Consider the following 20,451-nt stretch of genomic DNA (forward strand, 5'->3'; position numbering starts at 1 on the left):
AGTTGCAGCACTATCACCCGCCGAACTTAGTGAAGGACGTTGGCGGCTATTAGCACCATGTGTCTATCACACTGGCAACTGCCTACAGCTCATCCTCGGTAGTATAGTGGTTAGTATCCCCGCCTGTCACGCGGGAGACCGGGGTTCGATTCCCCGCCGGGGAGATGCGATTTTTATCTCACAAACCTGCTAGAGTGTTGCTCGTGCGTGGGTCGGAAGATCAAGGAGTATAGGTGGTGCAAAAACATAAACAAAGGCTACAATTTAGGAAGTGGTTCTCGCATTCTTCACACGAGGAGAATTACGAGGTTTGCTGTTGAATCTGAATCAAAACACCCCAGCAGTCGCTCTGGGCGTAATAATCGAGCTCGGCACAGTCTGCAAATAAAATAATTTTAGCAGAGCGTGGTTTCGATCCACGGACCTCTGGGTTATGGGCCCAGCACGCTTCCACTGCGCCACTCTGCTGTGCGTTGATGCTCTGTCTCTTCGCTACGTGAAGAGAGACACTTGGAAAGTGTTGCCTGCGTCGCTTTCACACGCCTGTCCTTAGTTGCGTATCATCTCGTACAGCTCTCAGCTTGACTTGTCTCGACTTTGCTCGACTGACGCTACGCTGACGCTTGCAGGCAGCGATATTTACCACGATCGCGTCGACATGCAGCTGCGAGATGCACAGGAGTAACAAAGCACTCCACGATGCGGCGACATACGAAATCCACTGCCCAGCTACGCGTCGCAACTAACAAAATACCGACTCTGCCAGGATTCGAACCTGGAATCTTCTGATCCGTAGTCAGACGCGTTATCCGTTGCGCCACAGAGCCACTGGCAGCAGTTTCGATTACTAGACAAGGGCACTTCGCTAAGACACGTGTTCTCCATGGCTCAGCAAGCTCCCAAGGAAGGTAGCTCTCGTTCAGCTGCGTGGCCACAGTGCGCCTGCAGAGCTTAGAGCTTGCCACACATCTGCGTTCACTGTTCGACAGGTAGCGGAAGGCAAGGCGCGCTATTTGCTGCGTTTTCTCGACGACCAGAGCCCGTTGATGTGCATGTAAGCGTAGCATATGAAACAAGAATAGCACGAAGCATTCGTATGGCATCAGGTGGCGATCATATGTTTCTGTGTGCACCACTGGTTTACAGCAAAGTGAATAGCGCAAACTGAGAGCACTGGGTTGTAGTCCCAGTGGCGCAGTTGGTTAGCCCACGGTACCTATAAGCAGTAGCCGTGAGCAATGCCGGGATTGTGAATTCGAGCCTCACGGTGAGCATAATTTTATTTCGTAGCAGCATTCTGTGACAGCAACAGGAGGCTAGTTTTCAGATGTATCAGCTATTTGAGTTACATAATTGTGTATTCGAGACACTAGCTGCGTCTTCCTCGGTAGTATAGTGGTTAGTATCCCCGCCTGTCACGCGGGAGACCGCGGTCCGATTCCCCGCCAGGCGGCATATCCGATTTTTAGTTGCAGCACTATCACCCGCCGAACTTAGTGAAGGACGTTGGCGGCTATTAGCACCATGTGTCTATCACACTGGCAACTGCCTACAGCTCATCCTCGGTAGTATAGTGGTTAGTATCCCCGCCTGTCACGCGGGAGACCGGGGTTCGATTCCCCGCCGGGGAGATGCGATTTTTATCTCACAAACCTGCTAGAGTGTTGCTCGTGCGTGGGTCGGAAGATCAAGGAGTATAGGTGGTGCAAAAACATAAACAAAGGCTACAATTTAGGAAGTGGTTCTCGCATTCTTCACACGAGGAGAATTACGAGGTTTGCTGTTGAATCTGAATCAAAACACCCCAGCAGTCGCTCTGGGCGTAATAATCGAGCTCGGCACAGTCTGCAAATAAAATAATTTTAGCAGAGCGTGGTTTCGATCCACGGACCTCTGGGTTATGGGCCCAGCACGCTTCCACTGCGCCACTCTGCTGTGCGTTGATGCTCTGTCTCTTCGCTACGTGAAGAGAGACACTTGGAAAGTGTTGCCTGCGTCGCTTTCACACGCCTGTCCTTAGTTGCGTATCATCTCGTACAGCTCTCAGCTTGACTTGTCTCGACTTTGCTCGACTGACGCTACGCTGACGCTTGCAGGCAGCGATATTTACCACGATCGCGTCGACATGCAGCTGCGAGATGCACAGGAGTAACAAAGCACTCCACGATGCGGCGACATACGAAATCCACTGCCCAGCTACGCGTCGCAACTAACAAAATACCGACTCTGCCAGGATTCGAACCTGGATTCTTCTAATCCGTAGTCAGACGCGTTATCCGTTGCGCCACAGAGCCACTGGCAGCAGTTTCGATTACTAGACAAGGGCACTTCGCTAAGACACGTGTTCTCCATGGCTCAGCAAGCTCCCAAGGAAGGTAGCTCTCGTTCAGCTGCGTGGCCACAGTGCGCCTGCAGAGCTTAGAGCTTGCCACACATCTGCGTTCACTGTTCGACAGGTAGCGGAAGGCAAGGCGCGCTATTTGCTGCGTTTTCTCGACGACCAGAGCCCGTTGATGTGCATGTAAGCGTAGCATATGAAACAAGAATAGCACGAAGCATTCGTATGGCATCAGGTGGCGATCATATGTTTCTGTGTGCACCACTGGTTTACAGCAAAGTGAATAGCGCAAACTGAGAGCACTGGGTTGTAGTCCCAGTGGCGCAGTTGGTTAGCCCACGGTACCTATAAGCAGTAGCCGTGAGCAATGCCGGGATTGTGAATTCGAGCCTCACGGTGAGCATAATTTTATTTCGTAGCAGCATTCTGTGACAGCAACAGGAGGCTAGTTTTCAGATGTATCAGCTATTTGAGTTACATAATTGTGTATTCGAGACACTAGCTGCGTCTTCCTCGGTAGTATAGTGGTTAGTATCCCCGCCTGTCACGCGGGAGACCGCGGTCCGATTCCCCGCCAGGCGGCATATCCGATTTTTAGTTGCAGCACTATCACCCGCCGAACTTAGTGAAGGACGTTGGCGGCTATTAGCACCATGTGTCTATCACACTGGCAACTGCCTACAGCTCATCCTCGGTAGTATAGTGGTTAGTATCCCCGCCTGTCACGCGGGAGACCGGGGTTCGATTCCCCGCCGGGGAGATGCGATTTTTATCTCACAAACCTGCTAGAGTGTTGCTCGTGCGTGGGTCGGAAGATCAAGGAGTATAGGTGGTGCAAAAACATAAACAAAGGCTACAATTTAGGAAGTGGTTCTCGCATTCTTCACACGAGGAGAATTACGAGGTTTGCTGTTGAATCTGAATCAAAACACCCCAGCAGTCGCTCTGGGCGTAATAATCGAGCTCGGCACAGTCTGCAAATAAAATAATTTTAGCAGAGCGTGGTTTCGATCCACGGACCTCTGGGTTATGGGCCCAGCACGCTTCCACTGCGCCACTCTGCTGTGCGTTGATGCTCTGTCTCTTCGCTACGTGAAGAGAGACACTTGGAAAGTGTTGCCTGCGTCGCTTTCACACGCCTGTCCTTAGTTGCGTATCATCTCGTACAGCTCTCAGCTTGACTTGTCTCGACTTTGCTCGACTGACGCTACGCTGACGCTTGCAGGCAGCGATATTTACCACGATCGCGTCGACATGCAGCTGCGAGATGCACAGGAGTAACAAAGCACTCCACGATGCGGCGACATACGAAATCCACTGCCCAGCTACGCGTCGCAACTAACAAAATACCGACTCTGCCAGGATTCGAACCTGGATTCTTCTGATCCGTAGTCAGACGCGTTATCCGTTGCGCCACAGAGCCACTGGCAGCAGTTTCGATTACTAGACAAGGGCACTTCGCTAAGACACGTGTTCTCCATGGCTCAGCAAGCTCCCAAGGAAGGTAGCTCTCGTTCAGCTGCGTGGCCACAGTGCGCCTGCAGAGCTTAGAGCTTGCCACACATCTGCGTTCACTGTTCGACAGGTAGCGGAAGGCAAGGCGCGCTATTTGCTGCGTTTTCTCGACGACCAGAGCCCGTTGATGTGCATGTAAGCGTAGCATATGAAACAAGAATAGCACGAAGCATTCGTATGGCATCAGGTGGCGATCATATGTTTCTGTGTGCACCACTGGTTTACAGCAAAGTGAATAGCGCAAACTGAGAGCACTGGGTTGTAGTCCCAGTGGCGCAGTTGGTTAGCCCACGGTACCTATAAGCAGTAGCCGTGAGCAATGCCGGGATTGTGAATTCGAGCCTCACGGTGAGCATAATTTTATTTCGTAGCAGCATTCTGTGACAGCAACAGGAGGCTAGTTTTCAGATGTATCAGCTATTTGAGTTACATAATTGTGTATTCGAGACACTAGCTGCGTCTTCCTCGGTAGTATAGTGGTTAGTATCCCCGCCTGTCACGCGGGAGACCGCGGTCCGATTCCCCGCCAGGCGGCATATCCGATTTTTAGTTGCAGCACTATCACCCGCCGAACTTAGTGAAGGACGTTGGCGGCTATTAGCACCATGTGTCTATCACACTGGCAACTGCCTACAGCTCATCCTCGGTAGTATAGTGGTTAGTATCCCCGCCTGTCACGCGGGAGACCGGGGTTCGATTCCCCGCCGGGGAGATGCGATTTTTATCTCACAAACCTGCTAGAGTGTTGCTCGTGCGTGGGTCGGAAGATCAAGGAGTATAGGTGGTGCAAAAACATAAACAAAGGCTACAATTTAGGAAGTGGTTCTCGCATTCTTCACACGAGGAGAATTACGAGGTTTGCTGTTGAATCTGAATCAAAACACCCCAGCAGTCGCTCTGGGCGTAATAATCGAGCTCGGCACAGTCTGCAAATAAAATAATTTTAGCAGAGCGTGGTTTCGATCCACGGACCTCTGGGTTATGGGCCCAGCACGCTTCCACTGCGCCACTCTGCTGTGCGTTGATGCTCTGTCTCTTCGCTACGTGAAGAGAGACACTTGGAAAGTGTTGCCTGCGTCGCTTTCACACGCCTGTCCTTAGTTGCGTATCATCTCGTACAGCTCTCAGCTTGACTTGTCTCGACTTTGCTCGACTGACGCTACGCTGACGCTTGCAGGCAGCGATATTTACCACGATCGCGTCGACATGCAGCTGCGAGATGCACAGGAGTAACAAAGCACTCCACGATGCGGCGACATACGAAATCCACTGCCCAGCTACGCGTCGCAACTAACAAAATACCGACTCTGCCAGGATTCGAACCTGGATTCTTCTGATCCGTAGTCAGACGCGTTATCCGTTGCGCCACAGAGCCACTGGCAGCAGTTTCGATTACTAGACAAGGGCACTTCGCTAAGACACGTGTTCTCCATGGCTCAGCAAGCTCCCAAGGAAGGTAGCTCTCGTTCAGCTGCGTGGCCACAGTGCGCCTGCAGAGCTTAGAGCTTGCCACACATCTGCGTTCACTGTTCGACAGGTAGCGGAAGGCAAGGCGCGCTATTTGCTGCGTTTTCTCGACGACCAGAGCCCGTTGATGTGCATGTAAGCGTAGCATATGAAACAAGAATAGCACGAAGCATTCGTATGGCATCAGGTGGCGATCATATGTTTCTGTGTGCACCACTGGTTTACAGCAAAGTGAATAGCGCAAACTGAGAGCACTGGGTTGTAGTCCCAGTGGCGCAGTTGGTTAGCCCACGGTACCTATAAGCAGTAGCCGTGAGCAATGCCGGGATTGTGAATTCGAGCCTCACGGTGAGCATAATTTTATTTCGTAGCAGCATTCTGTGACAGCAACAGGAGGCTAGTTTTCAGATGTATCAGCTATTTGAGTTACATAATTGTGTATTCGAGACACTAGCTGCGTCTTCCTCGGTAGTATAGTGGTTAGTATCCCCGCCTGTCACGCGGGAGACCGCGGTCCGATTCCCCGCCAGGCGGCATATCCGATTTTTAGTTGCAGCACTATCACCCGCCGAACTTAGTGAAGGACGTTGGCGGCTATTAGCACCATGTGTCTATCACACTGGCAACTGCCTACAGCTCATCCTCGGTAGTATAGTGGTTAGTATCCCCGCCTGTCACGCGGGAGACCGGGGTTCGATTCCCCGCCGGGGAGATGCGATTTTTATCTCACAAACCTGCTAGAGTGTTGCTCGTGCGTGGGTCGGAAGATCAAGGAGTATAGGTGGTGCAAAAACATAAACAAAGGCTACAATTTAGGAAGTGGTTCTCGCATTCTTCACACGAGGAGAATTACGAGGTTTGCTGTTGAATCTGAATCAAAACACCCCAGCAGTCGCTCTGGGCGTAATAATCGAGCTCGGCACAGTCTGCAAATAAAATAATTTTAGCAGAGCGTGGTTTCGATCCACGGACCTCTGGGTTATGGGCCCAGCACGCTTCCACTGCGCCACTCTGCTGTGCGTTGATGCTCTGTCTCTTCGCTACGTGAAGAGAGACACTTGGAAAGTGTTGCCTGCGTCGCTTTCACACGCCTGTCCTTAGTTGCGTATCATCTCGTACAGCTCTCAGCTTGACTTGTCTCGACTTTGCTCGACTGACGCTACGCTGACGCTTGCAGGCAGCGATATTTACCACGATCGCGTCGACATGCAGCTGCGAGATGCACAGGAGTAACAAAGCACTCCACGATGCGGCGACATACGAAATCCACTGCCCAGCTACGCGTCGCAACTAACAAAATACCGACTCTGCCAGGATTCGAACCTGGATTCTTCTGATCCGTAGTCAGACGCGTTATCCGTTGCGCCACAGAGCCACTGGCAGCAGTTTCGATTACTAGACAAGGGCACTTCGCTAAGACACGTGTTCTCCATGGCTCAGCAAGCTCCCAAGGAAGGTAGCTCTCGTTCAGCTGCGTGGCCACAGTGCGCCTGCAGAGCTTAGAGCTTGCCACACATCTGCGTTCACTGTTCGACAGGTAGCGGAAGGCAAGGCGCGCTATTTGCTGCGTTTTCTCGACGACCAGAGCCCGTTGATGTGCATGTAAGCGTAGCATATGAAACAAGAATAGCACGAAGCATTCGTATGGCATCAGGTGGCGATCATATGTTTCTGTGTGCACCACTGGTTTACAGCAAAGTGAATAGCGCAAACTGAGAGCACTGGGTTGTAGTCCCAGTGGCGCAGTTGGTTAGCCCACGGTACCTATAAGCAGTAGCCGTGAGCAATGCCGGGATTGTGAATTCGAGCCTCACGGTGAGCATAATTTTATTTCGTAGCAGCATTCTGTGACAGCAACAGGAGGCTAGTTTTCAGATGTATCAGCTATTTGAGTTACATAATTGTGTATTCGAGACACTAGCTGCGTCTTCCTCGGTAGTATAGTGGTTAGTATCCCCGCCTGTCACGCGGGAGACCGCGGTCCGATTCCCCGCCAGGCGGCATATCCGATTTTTAGTTGCAGCACTATCACCCGCCGAACTTAGTGAAGGACGTTGGCGGCTATTAGCACCATGTGTCTATCACACTGGCAACTGCCTACAGCTCATCCTCGGTAGTATAGTGGTTAGTATCCCCGCCTGTCACGCGGGAGACCGGGGTTCGATTCCCCGCCGGGGAGATGCGATTTTTATCTCACAAACCTGCTAGAGTGTTGCTCGTGCGTGGGTCGGAAGATCAAGGAGTATAGGTGGTGCAAAAACATAAACAAAGGCTACAATTTAGGAAGTGGTTCTCGCATTCTTCACACGAGGAGAATTACGAGGTTTGCTGTTGAATCTGAATCAAAACACCCCAGCAGTCGCTCTGGGCGTAATAATCGAGCTCGGCACAGTCTGCAAATAAAATAATTTTAGCAGAGCGTGGTTTCGATCCACGGACCTCTGGGTTATGGGCCCAGCACGCTTCCACTGCGCCACTCTGCTGTGCGTTGATGCTCTGTCTCTTCGCTACGTGAAGAGAGACACTTGGAAAGTGTTGCCTGCGTCGCTTTCACACGCCTGTCCTTAGTTGCGTATCATCTCGTACAGCTCTCAGCTTGACTTGTCTCGACTTTGCTCGACTGACGCTACGCTGACGCTTGCAGGCAGCGATATTTACCACGATCGCGTCGACATGCAGCTGCGAGATGCACAGGAGTAACAAAGCACTCCACGATGCGGCGACATACGAAATCCACTGCCCAGCTACGCGTCGCAACTAACAAAATACCGACTCTGCCAGGATTCGAACCTGGAATCTTCTAATCCGTAGTCAGACGCGTTATCCGTTGCGCCACAGAGCCACTGGCAGCAGTTTCGATTACTAGACAAGGGCACTTCGCTAAGACACGTGTTCTCCATGGCTCAGCAAGCTCCCAAGGAAGGTAGCTCTCGTTCAGCTGCGTGGCCACAGTGCGCCTGCAGAGCTTAGAGCTTGCCACACATCTGCGTTCACTGTTCGACAGGTAGCGGAAGGCAAGGCGCGCTATTTGCTGCGTTTTCTCGACGACCAGAGCCCGTTGATGTGCATGTAAGCGTAGCATATGAAACAAGAATAGCACGAAGCATTCGTATGGCATCAGGTGGCGATCATATGTTTCTGTGTGCACCACTGGTTTACAGCAAAGTGAATAGCGCAAACTGAGAGCACTGGGTTGTAGTCCCAGTGGCGCAGTTGGTTAGCCCACGGTACCTATAAGCAGTAGCCGTGAGCAATGCCGGGATTGTGAATTCGAGCCTCACGGTGAGCATAATTTTATTTCGTAGCAGCATTCTGTGACAGCAACAGGAGGCTAGTTTTCAGATGTATCAGCTATTTGAGTTACATAATTGTGTATTCGAGACACTAGCTGCGTCTTCCTCGGTAGTATAGTGGTTAGTATCCCCGCCTGTCACGCGGGAGACCGCGGTCCGATTCCCCGCCAGGCGGCATATCCGATTTTTAGTTGCAGCACTATCACCCGCCGAACTTAGTGAAGGACGTTGGCGGCTATTAGCACCATGTGTCTATCACACTGGCAACTGCCTACAGCTCATCCTCGGTAGTATAGTGGTTAGTATCCCCGCCTGTCACGCGGGAGACCGGGGTTCGATTCCCCGCCGGGGAGATGCGATTTTTATCTCACAAACCTGCTAGAGTGTTGCTCGTGCGTGGGTCGGAAGATCAAGGAGTATAGGTGGTGCAAAAACATAAACAAAGGCTACAATTTAGGAAGTGGTTCTCGCATTCTTCACACGAGGAGAATTACGAGGTTTGCTGTTGAATCTGAATCAAAACACCCCAGCAGTCGCTCTGGGCGTAATAATCGAGCTCGGCACAGTCTGCAAATAAAATAATTTTAGCAGAGCGTGGTTTCGATCCACGGACCTCTGGGTTATGGGCCCAGCACGCTTCCACTGCGCCACTCTGCTGTGCGTTGATGCTCTGTCTCTTCGCTACGTGAAGAGAGACACTTGGATAGTGTTGCCTGCGTCGCTTTCACACGCCTGTCCTTAGTTGCGTATCATCTCGTACAGCTCTCAGCTTGACTTGTCTCGACTTTGCTCGACTGACGCTACGCTGACGCTTGCAGGCAGCGATATTTACCACGATCGCGTCGACATGCAGCTGCGAGATGCACAGGAGTAACAAAGCACTCCACGATGCGGCGACATACGAAATCCACTGCCCAGCTACGCGTCGCAACTAACAAAATACCGACTCTGCCAGGATTCGAACCTGGATTCTTCTGATCCGTAGTCAGACGCGTTATCCGTTGCGCCACAGAGCCACTGGCAGCAGTTTCGATTACTAGACAAGGGCACTTCGCTAAGACACGTGTTCTCCATGGCTCAGCAAGCTCCCAAGGAAGGTAGCTCTCGTTCAGCTGCGTGGCCACAGTGCGCCTGCAGAGCTTAGAGCTTGCCACACATCTGCGTTCACTGTTCGACAGGTAGCGGAAGGCAAGGCGCGCTATTTGCTGCGTTTTCTCGACGACCAGAGCCCGTTGATGTGCATGTAAGCGTAGCATATGAAACAAGAATAGCACGAAGCATTCGTATGGCATCAGGTGGCGATCATATGTTTCTGTGTGCACCACTGGTTTACAGCAAAGTGAATAGCGCAAACTGAGAGCACTGGGTTGTAGTCCCAGTGGCGCAGTTGGTTAGCCCACGGTACCTATAAGCAGTAGCCGTGAGCAATGCCGGGATTGTGAATTCGAGCCTCACGGTGAGCATAATTTTATTTCGTAGCAGCATTCTGTGACAGCAACAGGAGGCTAGTTTTCAGATGTATCAGCTATTTGAGTTACATAATTGTGTATTCGAGACACTAGCTGCGTCTTCCTCGGTAGTATAGTGGTTAGTATCCCCGCCTGTCACGCGGGAGACCGCGGTCCGATTCCCCGCCAGGCGGCATATCCGATTTTTAGTTGCAGCACTATCACCCGCCGAACTTAGTGAAGGACGTTGGCGGCTATTAGCACCATGTGTCTATCACACTGGCAACTGCCTACAGCTCATCCTCGGTAGTATAGTGGTTAGTATCCCCGCCTGTCACGCGGGAGACCGGGGTTCGATTCCCCGCCGGGGAGATGCGATTTTTATCTCACAAACCTGCTAGAGTGTTGCTCGTGCGTGGGTCGGAAGATCAAGGAGTATAGGTGGTGCAAAAACATAAACAAAGGCTACAATTTAGGAAGTGGTTCTCGCATTCTTCACACGAGGAGAATTACGAGGTTTGCTGTTGAATCTGAATCAAAACACCCCAGCAGTCGCTCTGGGCGTAATAATCGAGCTCGGCACAGTCTGCAAATAAAATAATTTTAGCAGAGCGTGGTTTCGATCCACGGACCTCTGGGTTATGGGCCCAGCACGCTTCCACTGCGCCACTCTGCTGTGCGTTGATGCTCTGTCTCTTCGCTACGTGAAGAGAGACACTTGGATAGTGTTGCCTGCGTCGCTTTCACACGCCTGTCCTTAGTTGCGTATCATCTCGTACAGCTCTCAGCTTGACTTGTCTCGACTTTGCTCGACTGACGCTACGCTGACGCTTGCAGGCAGCGATATTTACCACGATCGCGTCGACATGCAGCTGCGAGATGCACAGGAGTAACAAAGCACTCCACGATGCGGCGACATACGAAATCCACTGCCCAGCTACGCGTCGCAACTAACAAAATACCGACTCTGCCAGGATTCGAACCTGGATTCTTCTGATCCGTAGTCAGACGCGTTATCCGTTGCGCCACAGAGCCACTGGCAGCAGTTTCGATTACTAGACAAGGGCACTTCGCTAAGACACGTGTTCTCCATGGCTCAGCAAGCTCCCAAGGAAGGTAGCTCTCGTTCAGCTGCGTGGCCACAGTGCGCCTGCAGAGCTTAGAGCTTGCCACACATCTGCGTTCACTGTTCGACAGGTAGCGGAAGGCAAGGCGCGCTATTTGCTGCGTTTTCTCGACGACCAGAGCCCGTTGATGTGCATGTAAGCGTAGCATATGAAACAAGAATAGCACGAAGCATTCGTATGGCATCAGGTGGCGATCATATGTTTCTGTGTGCACCACTGGTTTACAGCAAAGTGAATAGCGCAAACTGAGAGCACTGGGTTGTAGTCCCAGTGGCGCAGTTGGTTAGCCCACGGTACCTATAAGCAGTAGCCGTGAGCAATGCCGGGATTGTGAATTCGAGCCTCACGGTGAGCATAATTTTATTTCGTAGCAGCATTCTGTGACAGCAACAGGAGGCTAGTTTTCAGATGTATCAGCTATTTGAGTTACATAATTGTGTATTCGAGACACTAGCTGCGTCTTCCTCGGTAGTATAGTGGTTAGTATCCCCGCCTGTCACGCGGGAGACCGCGGTCCGATTCCCCGCCAGGCGGCATATCCGATTTTTAGTTGCAGCACTATCACCCGCCGAACTTAGTGAAGGACGTTGGCGGCTATTAGCACCATGTGTCTATCACACTGGCAACTGCCTACAGCTCATCCTCGGTAGTATAGTGGTTAGTATCCCCGCCTGTCACGCGGGAGACCGGGGTTCGATTCCCCGCCGGGGAGATGCGATTTTTATCTCACAAACCTGCTAGAGTGTTGCTCGTGCGTGGGTCGGAAGATCAAGGAGTATAGGTGGTGCAAAAACATAAACAAAGGCTACAATTTAGGAAGTGGTTCTCGCATTCTTCACACGAGGAGAATTACGAGGTTTGCTGTTGAATCTGAATCAAAACACCCCAGCAGTCGCTCTGGGCGTAATAATCGAGCTCGGCACAGTCTGCAAATAAAATAATTTTAGCAGAGCGTGGTTTCGATCCACGGACCTCTGGGTTATGGGCCCAGCACGCTTCCACTGCGCCACTCTGCTGTGCGTTGATGCTCTGTCTCTTCGCTACGTGAAGAGAGACACTTGGAAAGTGTTGCCTGCGTCGCTTTCACACGCCTGTCCTTAGTTGCGTATCATCTCGTACAGCTCTCAGCTTGACTTGTCTCGACTTTGCTCGACTGACGCTACGCTGACGCTTGCAGGCAGCGATATTTACCACGATCGCGTCGACATGCAGCTGCGAGATGCACAGGAGTAACAAAGCACTCCACGATGCGGCGACATACGAAATCCACTGCCCAGCTACGCGTCGCAACTAACAAAATACCGACTCTGCCAGGATTCGAACCTGGAATCTTCTGATCCGTAGTCAGACGCGTTATCCGTTGCGCCACAGAGCCACTGGCAGCAGTTTCGATTACTAGACAAGGGCACTTCGCTAAGACACGTGTTCTCCATGGCTCAGCAAGCTCCCAAGGAAGGTAGCTCTCGTTCAGCTGCGTGGCCACAGTGCGCCTGCAGAGCTTAGAGCTTGCCACACATCTGCGTTCACTGTTCGACAGGTAGCGGAAGGCAAGGCGCGCTATTTGCTGCGTTTTCTCGACGACCAGAGCCCGTTGATGTGCATGTAAGCGTAGCATATGAAACAAGAATAGCACGAAGCATTCGTATGGCATCAGGTGGCGATCATATGTTTCTGTGTGCACCACTGGTTTACAGCAAAGTGAATAGCGCAAACTGAGAGCACTGGGTTGTAGTCCCAGTGGCGCAGTTGGTTAGCCCACGGTACCTATAAGCAGTAGCCGTGAGCAATGCCGGGATTGTGAATTCGAGCCTCACGGTGAGCATAATTTTATTTCGTAGCAGCATTCTGTGACAGCAACAGGAGGCTAGTTTTCAGATGTATCAGCTATTTGAGTTACATAATTGTGTATTCGAGACACTAGCTGCGTCTTCCTCGGTAGTATAGTGGTTAGTATCCCCGCCTGTCACGCGGGAGACCGCGGTCCGATTCCCCGCCAGGCGGCATATCCGATTTTTAGTTGCAGCACTATCACCCGCCGAACTTAGTGAAGGACGTTGGCGGCTATTAGCACCATGTGTCTATCACACTGGCAACTGCCTACAGCTCATCCTCGGTAGTATAGTGGTTAGTATCCCCGCCTGTCACGCGGGAGACCGGGGTTCGATTCCCCGCCGGGGAGATGCGATTTTTATCTCACAAACCTGCTAGAGTGTTGCTCGTGCGTGGGTCGGAAGATCAAGGAGTATAGGTGGTGCAAAAACATAAACAAAGGCTACAATTTAGGAAGTGGTTCTCGCATTCTTCACACGAGGAGAATTACGAGGTTTGCTGTTGAATCTGAATCAAAACACCCCAGCAGTCGCTCTGGGCATAATAATCGAGCTCGGCACAGTCTGCAAATAAAATAATTTTAGCAGAGCGTGGTTTCGATCCACGGACCTCTGGGTTATGGGCCCAGCACGCTTCCACTGCGCCACTCTGCTGTGCGTTGATGCTCTGTCTCTTCGCTACGTGAAGAGAGACACTTGGAAAGTGTTGCCTGCGTCGCTTTCACACGCCTGTCCTTAGTTGCGTATCATCTCGTACAGCTCTCAGCTTGACTTGTCTCGACTTTGCTCGACTGACGCTACGCTGACGCTTGCAGGCAGCGATATTTACCACGATCGCGTCGACATGCAGCTGCGAGATGCACAGGAGTAACAAAGCACTCCACGATGCGGCGACATACGAAATCCACTGCCCAGCTACGCGTCGCAACTAACAAAATACCGACTCTGCCAGGATTCGAACCTGGATTCTTCTGATCCGTAGTCAGACGCGTTATCCGTTGCGCCACAGAGCCACTGGCAGCAGTTTCGATTACTAGACAAGGGCACTTCGCTAAGACACGTGTTCTCCATGGCTCAGCAAGCTCCCAAGGAAGGTAGCTCTCGTTCAGCTGCGTGGCCACAGTGCGCCTGCAGAGCTTAGAGCTTGCCACACATCTGCGTTCACTGTTCGACAGGTAGCGGAAGGCAAGGCGCGCTATTTGCTGCGTTTTCTCGACGACCAGAGCCCGTTGATGTGCATGTAAGCGTAGCATATGAAACAAGAATAGCACGAAGCATTCGTATGGCATCAGGTGGCGATCATATGTTTCTGTGTGCACCACTGGTTTACAGCAAAGTGAATAGCGCAAACTGAGAGCACTGGGTTGTAGTCCCAGTGGCGCAGTTGGTTAGCCCACGGTACCTATAAGCAGTAGCCGTGAGCAATGCCGGGATTGTGAATTCGAGCCTCACGGTGAGCATAATTTTATTTCGTAGCAGCATTCTGTGACAGCAACAGGAGGCTAGTTTTCAGATGTATCAGCTATTTGAGTTACATAATTGTGTATTCGAGACACTAGCTGCGTCTTCCTCGGTAGTATAGTGGTTAGTATCCCCGCCTGTCACGCGGGAGACCGCGGTCCGATTCCCCGCCAGGCGGCATATCCGATTTTTAGTTGCAGCACTATCACCCGCCGAACTTAGTGAAGGACGTTGGCGGCTATTAGCACCATGTGTCTATCACACTGGCAACTGCCTACAGCTCATCCTCGGTAGTATAGTGGTTAGTATCCCCGCCTGTCACGCGGGAGACCGGGGTTCGATTCCCCGCCGGGGAGATGCGATTTTTATCTCACAAACCTGCTAGAGTGTTGCTCGTGCGTGGGTCGGAAGATCAAGGAGTATAGGTGGTGCAAAAACATAAACAAAGGCTACAATTTAGGAAGTGGTTCTCGCATTCTTCACACGAGGAGAATTACGAGGTTTGCTGTTGAATCTGAATCAAAACACCCCAGCAGTCGCTCTGGGCATAATAATCGAGCTCGGCACAGTCTGCAAATAAAATAATTTTAGCAGAGCGTGGTTTCGATCCACGGACCTCTGGGTTATGGGCCCAGCACGCTTCCACTGCGCCACTCTGCTGTGCGTTGATGCTCTGTCTCTTCGCTACGTGAAGAGAGACACTTGGAAAGTGTTGCCTGCGTCGCTTTCACACGCCTGTCCTTAGTTGCGTATCATCTCGTACAGCTCTCAGCTTGACTTGTCTCGACTTTGCTCGACTGACGCTACGCTGACGCTTGCAGGCAGCGATATTTACCACGATCGCGTCGACATGCAGCTGCGAGATGCACAGGAGTAACAAAGCACTCCACGATGCGGCGACATACGAAATCCACTGCCCAGCTACGCGTCGCAACTAACAAAATACCGACTCTGCCAGGATTCGAACCTGGATTCTTCTGATCCGTAGTCAGACGCGTTATCCGTTGCGCCACAGAGCCACTGGCAGCAGTTTCGATTACTAGACAAGGGCACTTCGCTAAGACACGTGTTCTCCATGGCTCAGCAAGCTCCCAAGGAAGGTAGCTCTCGTTCAGCTGCGTGGCCACAGTGCGCCTGCAGAGCTTAGAGCTTGCCACACATCTGCGTTCACTGTTCGACAGGTAGCGGAAGGCAAGGCGCGCTATTTGCTGCGTTTTCTCGACGACCAGAGCCCGTTGATGTGCATGTAAGCGTAGCATATGAAACAAGAATAGCACGAAGCATTCGTATGGCATCAGGTGGCGATCATATGTTTCTGTGTGCACCACTGGTTTACAGCAAAGTGAATAGCGCAAACTGAGAGCACTGGGTTGTAGTCCCAGTGGCGCAGTTGGTTAGCCCACGGTACCTATAAGCAGTAGCCGTGAGCAATGCCGGGATTGTGAATTCGAGCCTCACGGTGAGCATAATTTTATTTCGTAGCAGCATTCTGTGACAGCAACAGGAGGCTAGTTTTCAGATGTATCAGCTATTTGAGTTACATAATTGTGTATTCGAGACACTAGCTGCGTCTTCCTCGGTAGTATAGTGGTTAGTATCCCCGCCTGTCACGCGGGAGACCGCGGTCCGATTCCCCGCCAGGCGGCATATCCGATTTTTAGTTGCAGCACTATCACCCGCCGAACTTAGTGAAGGACGTTGGCGGCTATTAGCACCATGTGTCTATCACACTGGCAACTGCCTACAGCTCATCCTCGGTAGTATAGTGGTTAGTATCCCCGCCTGTCACGCGGGAGACCGGGGTTCGATTCCCCGCCGGGGAGATGCGATTTTTATCTCACAAACCTGCTAGAGTGTTGCTCGTGCGTGGGTCGGAAGATCAAGGAGTATAGGTGGTGCAAAAACATAAACAAAGGCTACAATTTAGGAAGTGGTTCTCGCATTCTTCACACGAGGAGAATTACGAGGTTTGCTGTTGAATCTGAATCAAAACACCCCAGCAGTCGCTCTGGGCATAATAATCGAGCTCGGCACAGTCTGCAAATAAAATAATTTTAGCAGAGCGTGGTTTCGATCCACGGACCTCTGGTTTATGGGCCCAGCACGCTTCCACTGCGCCACTCTGCTGTGCGTTGATGCTCTGTCTCTTCGCTACGTGAAGAGAGACACTTGGAAAGTGTTGCCTGCGTCGCTTTCACACGCCTGTCCTTAGTTGCGTATCATCTCGTACAGCTCTCAGCTTGACTTGTCTCGACTTTGCTCGACTGACGCTACGCTGACGCTTGCAGGCAGCGATATTTACCACGATCGCGTCGACATGCAGCTGCGAGATGCACAGGAGTAACAAAGCACTCCACGATGCGGCGACATACGAAATCCACTGCCCAGCTACGCGTCGCAACTAACAAAATACCGACTCTGCCAGGATTCGAACCTGGAATCTTCTGATCCATAGTCAGACGCGTTATCCGTTGCGCCACAGAGCCACTGGCAGCAGTTTCGATTACTAGACAAGGGCACTTCGCTAAGACACGTGTTCTCCATGGCTCAGCAAGCTCCCAAGGAAGGTAGCTCTCGTTCAGCTGCGTGGCCACAGTGCGCCTGCAGAGCTTAGAGCTTGCCACACATCTGCGTTCACTGTTCGACAGGTAGCGGAAGGCAAGGCGCGCTATTTGCTGCGTTTTCTCGACGACCAGAGCCCGTTGATGTGCATGTAAGCGTAGCATATGAAACAAGAATAGCACGAAGCATTCGTATGGCATCAGGTGGCGATCATATGTTTCTGTGTGCACCACTGGTTTACAGCAAAGTGAATAGCGCAAACTGAGAGCACTGGGTTGTAGTCCCAGTGGCGCAGTTGGTTAGCCCACGGTACCTATAAGCAGTAGCCATGAGCAATGCCGGGATTGTGAATTCGAGCCTCACGGTGAGCATAATTTTATTTCGTAGCAGCATTCTGTGACAGCAACAGGAGGCTAGTTTTCAGATGTATCAGCTATTTGAGTTACATAATTGTGTATTCGAGACACTAGCTGCGTCTTCCTCGGTAGTATAGTGGTTAGTATCCCCGCCTGTCACGCGGGAGACCGCGGTCCGATTCCCCGCCAGGCGGCATATCCGATTTTTAGTTGCAGCACTATCACCCGCCGAACTTAGTGAAGGACGTTGGCGGCTATTAGCACCATGTGTCTATCACACTGGCAACTGCCTACAGCTCATCCTCGGTAGTATAGTGGTTAGTATCCCCGCCTGTCACGCGGGAGACCGGGGTTCGATTCCCCGCCGGGGAGATGCGATTTTTATCTCACAAACCTGCTAGAGTGTTGCTCGTGCGTGGGTCGGAAGATCAAGGAGTATAGGTGGTGCAAAAACATAAACAAAGGCTACAATTTAGGAAGTGGTTCTCGCATTCTTCACACGAGGAGAATTACGAGGTTTGCTGTTGAATCTGAATCAAAACACCCCAGCAGTCGCTCTGGGCGTAATAATCGAGCTCGGCACAGTCTGCAAATAAAATAATTTTAGCAGAGCGTGGTTTCGATCCACGGACCTCTGGGTTATGGGCCCAGCACGCTTCCACTGCGCCACTCTGCTGTGCGTTGATGCTCTGTCTCTTCGCTACGTGAAGAGAGACACTTGGAAAGTGTTGCCTGCGTCGCTTTCACACGCCTGTCCTTAGTTGCGTATCATCTCGTACAGCTCTCAGCTTGACTTGTCTCGACTTTGCTCGACTGACGCTACGCTGACGCTTGCAGGCAGCGATATTTACCACGATCGCGTCGACATGCAGCTGCGAGATGCACAGGAGTAACAAAGCACTCCACGATGCGGCGACATACGAAATCCACTGCCCAGCTACGCGTCGCAACTAACAAAATACCGACTCTGCCAGGATTCGAACCTGGAATCTTCTGATCCGTAGTCAGACGCGTTATCCGTTGCGCCACAGAGCCACTGGCAGCAGTTTCGATTACTAGACAAGGGCACTTCGCTAAGACACGTGTTCTCCATGGCTCAGCAAGCTCCCAAGGAAGGTAGCTCTCGTTCAGCTGCGTGGCCACAGTGCGCCTGCAGAGCTTAGAGCTTGCCACACATCTGCGTTCACTGTTCGACAGGTAGCGGAAGGCAAGGCGCGCTATTTGCTGCGTTTTCTCGACGACCAGAGCCCGTTGATGTGCATGTAAGCGTAGCATATGAAACAAGAATAGCACGAAGCATTCGTATGGCATCAGGTGGCGATCATATGTTTCTGTGTGCACCACTGGTTTACAGCAAAGTGAATAGCGCAAACTGAGAGCACTGGGTTGTAGTCCCAGTGGCGCAGTTGGTTAGCCCACGGTACCTATAAGCAGTAGCCGTGAGCAATGCCGGGATTGTGAATTCGAGCCTCACGGTGAGCATAATTTTATTTCGTAGCAGCATTCTGTGACAGCAACAGGAGGCTAGTTTTCAGATGTATCAGCTATTTGAGTTACATAATTGTGTATTCGAGACACTAGCTGCGTCTTCCTCGGTAGTATAGTGGTTAGTATCCCCGCCTGTCACGCGGGAGACCGCGGTCCGATTCCCCGCCAGGCGGCATATCCGATTTTTAGTTGCAGCACTATCACCCGCCGAACTTAGTGAAGGACGTTGGCGGCTATTAGCACCATGTGTCTATCACACTGGCAACTGCCTACAGCTCATCCTCGGTAGTATAGTGGTTAGTATCCCCGCCTGTCACGCGGGAGACCGGGGTTCGATTCCCCGCCGGGGAGATGCGATTTTTATCTCACAAACCTGCTAGAGTGTTGCTCGTGCGTGGGTCGGAAGATCAAGGAGTATAGGTGGTGCAAAAACATAAACAAAGGCTACAATTTAGGAAGTGGTTCTCGCATTCTTCACACGAGGAGAATTACGAGGTTTGCTGTTGAATCTGAATCAAAACACCCCAGCAGTCGCTCTGGGCATAATAATCGAGCTCGGCACAGTCTGCAAATAAAATAATTTTAGCAGAGCGTGGTTTCGATCCACGGACCTCTGGGTTATGGGCCCAGCACGCTTCCACTGCGCCACTCTGCTGTGCGTTGATGCTCTGTCTCTTCGCTACGTGAAGAGAGACACTTGGAAAGTGTTGCCTGCGTCGCTTTCACACGCCTGTCCTTAGTTGCGTATCATCTCGTACAGCTCTCAGCTTGACTTGTCTCGACTTTGCTCGACTGACGCTACGCTGACGCTTGCAGGCAGCGATATTTACCACGATCGCGTCGACATGCAGCTGCGAGATGCACAGGAGTAACAAAGCACTCCACGATGCGGCGACATACGAAATCCACTGCCCAGCTACGCGTCGCAACTAACAAAATACCGACTCTGCCAGGATTCGAACCTGGAATCTTCTGATCCGTAGTCAGACGCGTTATCCGTTGCGCCACAGAGCCACTGGCAGCAGTTTCGATTACTAGACAAGGGCACTTCGCTAAGACACGTGTTCTCCATGGCTCAGCAAGCTCCCAAGGAAGGTAGCTCTCGTTCAGCTGCGTGGCCACAGTGCGCCTGCAGAGCTTAGAGCTTGCCACACATCTGCGTTCACTGTTCGACAGGTAGCGGAAGGCAAGGCGCGCTATTTGCTGCGTTTTCTCGACGACCAGAGCCCGTTGATGTGCATGTAAGCGTAGCATATGAAACAAGAATAGCACGAAGCATTCGTATGGCATCAGGTGGCGATCATATGTTTCTGTGTGCACCACTGGTTTACAGCAAAGTGAATAGCGCAAACTGAGAGCACTGGGTTGTAGTCCCAGTGGCGCAGTTGGTTAGCCCACGGTACCTATAAGCAGTAGCCGTGAGCAATGCCGGGATTGTGAATTCGAGCCTCACGGTGAGCATAATTTTATTTCGTAGCAGCATTCTGTGACAGCAACAGGAGGCTAGTTTTCAGATGTATCAGCTATTTGAGTTACATAATTGTGTATTCGAGACACTAGCTGCGTC

At 51.7% G+C, this 20,451-nt stretch overlaps 41 non-coding genes across 41 annotated transcripts; 14 read left to right on the forward strand and 27 right to left on the reverse strand.

Annotated features, from left to right (window-relative positions):
- The first annotated feature begins 92 nt into the window (after window positions 1-92).
- On the forward strand, window positions 93-164 carry Trnad-guc (transfer RNA aspartic acid (anticodon GUC)). Its single transcript has one exon. It is a non-coding gene; the product is annotated as a tRNA-Asp (tRNA).
- Window positions 165-396: 232 nt separating this feature from the next.
- On the reverse strand, window positions 397-468 carry Trnam-cau (transfer RNA methionine (anticodon CAU)). Its single transcript has one exon. It is a non-coding gene; the product is annotated as a tRNA-Met (tRNA).
- A 286-nt stretch (window positions 469-754) lies between these two features.
- On the reverse strand, window positions 755-827 carry Trnar-acg (transfer RNA arginine (anticodon ACG)). The gene has a single exon. It is a non-coding gene; the product is annotated as a tRNA-Arg (tRNA).
- Window positions 828-1,559: 732 nt separating this feature from the next.
- Trnad-guc (transfer RNA aspartic acid (anticodon GUC)) lies at window positions 1,560-1,631 on the forward strand. Its single transcript has one exon. It is a non-coding gene; the product is annotated as a tRNA-Asp (tRNA).
- A 232-nt stretch (window positions 1,632-1,863) lies between these two features.
- Trnam-cau (transfer RNA methionine (anticodon CAU)) lies at window positions 1,864-1,935 on the reverse strand. Its single transcript has one exon. It is a non-coding gene; the product is annotated as a tRNA-Met (tRNA).
- A 286-nt stretch (window positions 1,936-2,221) lies between these two features.
- Window positions 2,222-2,294, reverse strand: Trnar-acg (transfer RNA arginine (anticodon ACG)). The gene has a single exon. It is a non-coding gene; the product is annotated as a tRNA-Arg (tRNA).
- Window positions 2,295-3,026: 732 nt separating this feature from the next.
- Window positions 3,027-3,098, forward strand: Trnad-guc (transfer RNA aspartic acid (anticodon GUC)). The gene has a single exon. It is a non-coding gene; the product is annotated as a tRNA-Asp (tRNA).
- A 232-nt stretch (window positions 3,099-3,330) lies between these two features.
- On the reverse strand, window positions 3,331-3,402 carry Trnam-cau (transfer RNA methionine (anticodon CAU)). The gene has a single exon. It is a non-coding gene; the product is annotated as a tRNA-Met (tRNA).
- Window positions 3,403-3,688: 286 nt separating this feature from the next.
- Window positions 3,689-3,761, reverse strand: Trnar-acg (transfer RNA arginine (anticodon ACG)). The gene has a single exon. It is a non-coding gene; the product is annotated as a tRNA-Arg (tRNA).
- Window positions 3,762-4,493: 732 nt separating this feature from the next.
- On the forward strand, window positions 4,494-4,565 carry Trnad-guc (transfer RNA aspartic acid (anticodon GUC)). Its single transcript has one exon. It is a non-coding gene; the product is annotated as a tRNA-Asp (tRNA).
- A 232-nt stretch (window positions 4,566-4,797) lies between these two features.
- Trnam-cau (transfer RNA methionine (anticodon CAU)) lies at window positions 4,798-4,869 on the reverse strand. The gene has a single exon. It is a non-coding gene; the product is annotated as a tRNA-Met (tRNA).
- A 286-nt stretch (window positions 4,870-5,155) lies between these two features.
- On the reverse strand, window positions 5,156-5,228 carry Trnar-acg (transfer RNA arginine (anticodon ACG)). Its single transcript has one exon. It is a non-coding gene; the product is annotated as a tRNA-Arg (tRNA).
- A 732-nt stretch (window positions 5,229-5,960) lies between these two features.
- On the forward strand, window positions 5,961-6,032 carry Trnad-guc (transfer RNA aspartic acid (anticodon GUC)). Its single transcript has one exon. It is a non-coding gene; the product is annotated as a tRNA-Asp (tRNA).
- Window positions 6,033-6,264: 232 nt separating this feature from the next.
- Trnam-cau (transfer RNA methionine (anticodon CAU)) lies at window positions 6,265-6,336 on the reverse strand. Its single transcript has one exon. It is a non-coding gene; the product is annotated as a tRNA-Met (tRNA).
- Window positions 6,337-6,622: 286 nt separating this feature from the next.
- Window positions 6,623-6,695, reverse strand: Trnar-acg (transfer RNA arginine (anticodon ACG)). The gene has a single exon. It is a non-coding gene; the product is annotated as a tRNA-Arg (tRNA).
- A 732-nt stretch (window positions 6,696-7,427) lies between these two features.
- Trnad-guc (transfer RNA aspartic acid (anticodon GUC)) lies at window positions 7,428-7,499 on the forward strand. The gene has a single exon. It is a non-coding gene; the product is annotated as a tRNA-Asp (tRNA).
- Window positions 7,500-7,731: 232 nt separating this feature from the next.
- On the reverse strand, window positions 7,732-7,803 carry Trnam-cau (transfer RNA methionine (anticodon CAU)). The gene has a single exon. It is a non-coding gene; the product is annotated as a tRNA-Met (tRNA).
- Window positions 7,804-8,089: 286 nt separating this feature from the next.
- Window positions 8,090-8,162, reverse strand: Trnar-acg (transfer RNA arginine (anticodon ACG)). Its single transcript has one exon. It is a non-coding gene; the product is annotated as a tRNA-Arg (tRNA).
- A 732-nt stretch (window positions 8,163-8,894) lies between these two features.
- Window positions 8,895-8,966, forward strand: Trnad-guc (transfer RNA aspartic acid (anticodon GUC)). The gene has a single exon. It is a non-coding gene; the product is annotated as a tRNA-Asp (tRNA).
- Window positions 8,967-9,198: 232 nt separating this feature from the next.
- Trnam-cau (transfer RNA methionine (anticodon CAU)) lies at window positions 9,199-9,270 on the reverse strand. The gene has a single exon. It is a non-coding gene; the product is annotated as a tRNA-Met (tRNA).
- A 286-nt stretch (window positions 9,271-9,556) lies between these two features.
- On the reverse strand, window positions 9,557-9,629 carry Trnar-acg (transfer RNA arginine (anticodon ACG)). The gene has a single exon. It is a non-coding gene; the product is annotated as a tRNA-Arg (tRNA).
- Window positions 9,630-10,361: 732 nt separating this feature from the next.
- Trnad-guc (transfer RNA aspartic acid (anticodon GUC)) lies at window positions 10,362-10,433 on the forward strand. The gene has a single exon. It is a non-coding gene; the product is annotated as a tRNA-Asp (tRNA).
- A 232-nt stretch (window positions 10,434-10,665) lies between these two features.
- Trnam-cau (transfer RNA methionine (anticodon CAU)) lies at window positions 10,666-10,737 on the reverse strand. Its single transcript has one exon. It is a non-coding gene; the product is annotated as a tRNA-Met (tRNA).
- A 286-nt stretch (window positions 10,738-11,023) lies between these two features.
- On the reverse strand, window positions 11,024-11,096 carry Trnar-acg (transfer RNA arginine (anticodon ACG)). Its single transcript has one exon. It is a non-coding gene; the product is annotated as a tRNA-Arg (tRNA).
- A 732-nt stretch (window positions 11,097-11,828) lies between these two features.
- On the forward strand, window positions 11,829-11,900 carry Trnad-guc (transfer RNA aspartic acid (anticodon GUC)). The gene has a single exon. It is a non-coding gene; the product is annotated as a tRNA-Asp (tRNA).
- Window positions 11,901-12,132: 232 nt separating this feature from the next.
- Trnam-cau (transfer RNA methionine (anticodon CAU)) lies at window positions 12,133-12,204 on the reverse strand. Its single transcript has one exon. It is a non-coding gene; the product is annotated as a tRNA-Met (tRNA).
- Window positions 12,205-12,490: 286 nt separating this feature from the next.
- Window positions 12,491-12,563, reverse strand: Trnar-acg (transfer RNA arginine (anticodon ACG)). Its single transcript has one exon. It is a non-coding gene; the product is annotated as a tRNA-Arg (tRNA).
- Window positions 12,564-13,295: 732 nt separating this feature from the next.
- On the forward strand, window positions 13,296-13,367 carry Trnad-guc (transfer RNA aspartic acid (anticodon GUC)). Its single transcript has one exon. It is a non-coding gene; the product is annotated as a tRNA-Asp (tRNA).
- Window positions 13,368-13,599: 232 nt separating this feature from the next.
- Trnam-cau (transfer RNA methionine (anticodon CAU)) lies at window positions 13,600-13,671 on the reverse strand. The gene has a single exon. It is a non-coding gene; the product is annotated as a tRNA-Met (tRNA).
- Window positions 13,672-13,957: 286 nt separating this feature from the next.
- Window positions 13,958-14,030, reverse strand: Trnar-acg (transfer RNA arginine (anticodon ACG)). Its single transcript has one exon. It is a non-coding gene; the product is annotated as a tRNA-Arg (tRNA).
- A 732-nt stretch (window positions 14,031-14,762) lies between these two features.
- Window positions 14,763-14,834, forward strand: Trnad-guc (transfer RNA aspartic acid (anticodon GUC)). Its single transcript has one exon. It is a non-coding gene; the product is annotated as a tRNA-Asp (tRNA).
- Window positions 14,835-15,066: 232 nt separating this feature from the next.
- Window positions 15,067-15,138, reverse strand: Trnam-cau (transfer RNA methionine (anticodon CAU)). Its single transcript has one exon. It is a non-coding gene; the product is annotated as a tRNA-Met (tRNA).
- A 286-nt stretch (window positions 15,139-15,424) lies between these two features.
- Trnar-acg (transfer RNA arginine (anticodon ACG)) lies at window positions 15,425-15,497 on the reverse strand. Its single transcript has one exon. It is a non-coding gene; the product is annotated as a tRNA-Arg (tRNA).
- Window positions 15,498-16,229: 732 nt separating this feature from the next.
- Window positions 16,230-16,301, forward strand: Trnad-guc (transfer RNA aspartic acid (anticodon GUC)). Its single transcript has one exon. It is a non-coding gene; the product is annotated as a tRNA-Asp (tRNA).
- A 590-nt stretch (window positions 16,302-16,891) lies between these two features.
- On the reverse strand, window positions 16,892-16,964 carry Trnah-aug (transfer RNA histidin (anticodon AUG)). Its single transcript has one exon. It is a non-coding gene; the product is annotated as a tRNA-His (tRNA).
- Window positions 16,965-17,696: 732 nt separating this feature from the next.
- On the forward strand, window positions 17,697-17,768 carry Trnad-guc (transfer RNA aspartic acid (anticodon GUC)). Its single transcript has one exon. It is a non-coding gene; the product is annotated as a tRNA-Asp (tRNA).
- A 232-nt stretch (window positions 17,769-18,000) lies between these two features.
- Window positions 18,001-18,072, reverse strand: Trnam-cau (transfer RNA methionine (anticodon CAU)). Its single transcript has one exon. It is a non-coding gene; the product is annotated as a tRNA-Met (tRNA).
- Window positions 18,073-18,358: 286 nt separating this feature from the next.
- Window positions 18,359-18,431, reverse strand: Trnar-acg (transfer RNA arginine (anticodon ACG)). The gene has a single exon. It is a non-coding gene; the product is annotated as a tRNA-Arg (tRNA).
- Window positions 18,432-19,163: 732 nt separating this feature from the next.
- Window positions 19,164-19,235, forward strand: Trnad-guc (transfer RNA aspartic acid (anticodon GUC)). Its single transcript has one exon. It is a non-coding gene; the product is annotated as a tRNA-Asp (tRNA).
- Window positions 19,236-19,467: 232 nt separating this feature from the next.
- Window positions 19,468-19,539, reverse strand: Trnam-cau (transfer RNA methionine (anticodon CAU)). Its single transcript has one exon. It is a non-coding gene; the product is annotated as a tRNA-Met (tRNA).
- A 286-nt stretch (window positions 19,540-19,825) lies between these two features.
- Trnar-acg (transfer RNA arginine (anticodon ACG)) lies at window positions 19,826-19,898 on the reverse strand. Its single transcript has one exon. It is a non-coding gene; the product is annotated as a tRNA-Arg (tRNA).
- Between the last annotated feature and the right edge of the window lie 553 nt (window positions 19,899-20,451).

Source organism: Schistocerca gregaria, chromosome 8 (assembly GCF_023897955.1).
Source record: "Schistocerca gregaria isolate iqSchGreg1 chromosome 8, iqSchGreg1.2, whole genome shotgun sequence".
Classification (NCBI taxonomy): domain Eukaryota; kingdom Metazoa; phylum Arthropoda; class Insecta; order Orthoptera; family Acrididae; genus Schistocerca; species Schistocerca gregaria.